The sequence below is a fragment of the Pongo pygmaeus genome, chromosome 12, assembly GCF_028885625.2.
Source record: "Pongo pygmaeus isolate AG05252 chromosome 12, NHGRI_mPonPyg2-v2.0_pri, whole genome shotgun sequence".
In the NCBI taxonomy this organism is placed as follows: domain Eukaryota; kingdom Metazoa; phylum Chordata; class Mammalia; order Primates; family Hominidae; genus Pongo; species Pongo pygmaeus.
This window is the reverse complement of record NC_072385.2, coordinates 103646312-103649408: the sequence shown is the minus strand read 5'-3', so window position 1 is coordinate 103649408 and position 3097 is coordinate 103646312.

Genomic DNA, 3097 nt, shown 5'->3' with positions numbered 1-3097 from the left:
GTGTGTACAGTATTTCATGTATGTACTGTGGCTCACACACCTGCCTGTATTTCGTGTGTACAGTATTTCATGTATGTACTGTGGCTCACACACCTCCCTGTATTTCGTGTGTACAGTATTTCATGTATGTACTGTGGCTCACACACCTCCCTGTATTTCGTGTGTACAGTATTTCATGTATGTACTGTGGCTCACACACTCATCTCTCTGTATTTCGTGTGTACAGTATTTCATGTGTGTACTGTGGCTCACACACTCATCTCTCTGTATTTCGTGTGTACAGTATTTCATGTATGTACTGTGGCTCACACACCTCCCTGTATTTCGTGTGTACAGTATTTCATGTATGTACTGTGGCTCACACACCTCCCTGTATTTCGTGTGTACAGTATTTCATGTGTGTACTGTGGCTCACACACTCATCTCTCTGTATTTCGTGTGTACAGTATTTCATGTGTGTACCATTGCTCACACACTCATCTCTCTGTATTTCGTGTGTACAGTATTTCATGTGTGTACCATTGCTCAAACAGTCATCTCTCTGTATTTCGTGTGTACAGTATTTCATGTGTGTACCATTGCTCAAACACTCATCTCTCTGTATTTCGTGTGTACAGTATTTCATGTGTGTACCATTGCTCACACACTCATCTCTCTGTATTTCGTGTGTACAGTATTTCATGTGTGTACCATTGCTCAAACACTCATCTCTCTGTATTTCGTGTGTACAGTATTTCATGTGTGTACCATTGCTCACACACTCACCTGCCTGTATTTCGTGTGTACAGTATTTCATGTATGTACTGTGGCTCACACACTCATCTCTCTGTATTTCGTGTGTACAGTATTTCATGTGTGTACTGTGGCTCACACACTCACCTGCCTGTATTTCGTGTGTACAGTATTTCATGTATGTACTGTGGCTCACACACTCATCTCTCTGTATTTCGTGTGTACAGTATTTCATGTATGTACTGTGGCTCACACACTCATCTCTCTGTATTTCGTGTGTACAGTATTTCATGTGTGTACTGTGGCTCACACACTCATCTCTCTGTATTTCGTGTGTACAGTATTTCATGTATGTACTGTGGCTCACACACCTCCCTGTATTTCGTGTGTACAGTATTTCATGTGTGTACCATTGCTCACACACTCATCTCTCTGTATTTCGTGTGTACAGTATTTCATGTGTGTACCATTGCTCCAACACTCATCTCTCTGTATTTCGTGTGTACAGTATTTCATGTGTGTACCATTGCTCACACACTCATCTCTCTGTATTTCGTGTGTACAGTATTTCATGTGTGTACCATTGCTCACACACTCATCTCTCTGTATTTCGTGTGTACAGTATTTCATGTGTGTACCATTGCTCACACACTCATCTCTCTGTATTTCGTGTGTACAGTATTTCATGTGTGTACCATTGCTCACACACTCATCTCTCTGTATTTCGTGTGTACAGTATTTCATGTATGTACTGTGGCTCACACACTCATCTCTCTGTATTTCGTGTGTACAGTATTTCATGTGTGTACTGTGGCTCACACACTCACCTGCCTGTATTTCGTGTGTACAGTATTTCATGTATGTACTGTGGCTCACACACTCACCTCCCTGTATTTCGTGTGTACAGTATTTCATGTGTGTCCTGTGGCTCACACACTCATCTCTCTGTATTTCGTGTGTACAGTATTTCATGTGTGTACCATTGCTCACACACTCACCTGCCTGTATTTCGTGTGTACAGTATTTCATGTGTGTACCATTGCTCACACACTCATCTCTCTGTATTTCGTGTGTACAGTATTTCATGTGTGTACCATTGCTCCAACACTCATCTCTCTGTATTTCGTGTGTACAGTATTTCATGTGTGTACCATTGCTCACACACTCATCTCTCTGTATTTCGTGTGTACAGTATTTCATGTGTGTACCATTGCTCACACACTCATCTCTCTGTATTTCGTGTGTACAGTATTTCATGTGTGTACCATTGCTCACACACTCATCTCTCTGTATTTCGTGTGTACAGTATTTCATGTGTGTACCATTGCTCACACACTCATCTCTCTGTATTTCGTGTGTACAGTATTTCATGTATGTACTGTGGCTCACACACTCATCTCTCTGTATTTCGTGTGTACAGTATTTCATGTGTGTACTGTGGCTCACACACTCACCTGCCTGTATTTCGTGTGTACAGTATTTCATGTATGTACTGTGGCTCACACACTCACCTCCCTGTATTTCGTGTGTACAGTATTTCATGTGTGTCCTGTGGCTCACACACTCATCTCTCTGTATTTCATGTGTACAGTATTTCATGTGTGTACCATTGCTCACACACTCACCTGCCTGTATTTCGTGTGTACAGTATTTCATGTGTGTACCATTGCTCACACACTCATCTCTCTGTATTTCGTGTGTACAGTATTTCATGTGTGTACCATTGCTCAAACACTCATCTCTCTGTATTTCGTGTGTACAGTATTTCATGTGTGTACCATTGCTCACACACTCATCTCTCTGTATTTCGTGTGTACAGTATTTCATGTGTGTACTGTGGCTCACACACTCATCTCTCTGTATTTCGTGTGTACAGTATTTCATGTGTGTACCATTGCTCACACACTCATCTCTCTGTATTTCGTGTGTACAGTATTTCATGTGTGTACCATTGCTCAAACACTCATCTCTCTGTATTTCGTGTGTACAGTATTTCATGTGTGTCCTGTGGCTCACACACTCATCTCTCTGTATTTCATGTGTACAGTATTTCATGTGTGTACCATTGCTCACACACTCATCTCTCTGTATTTCGTGTGTACAGTATTTCATGTGTGTACCATTGCTCAAACACTCATCTCTCTGTATTTCGTGTGTACAGTATTTCATGTGTGTCCTGTGGCTCACACACTCATCTCTCTGTATTTCGTGTGTACAGTATTTCATGTATGTACTGTGGCTCACACACCTCCCTGTATTTCCTGTGTACAGTATTTCATGTGTGTACCATTGCTCACACACTCATCTCTCTGTATTTCGTGTGTACAGTATTTCATGTGTGTACCATTGCTCACACACTCATCTC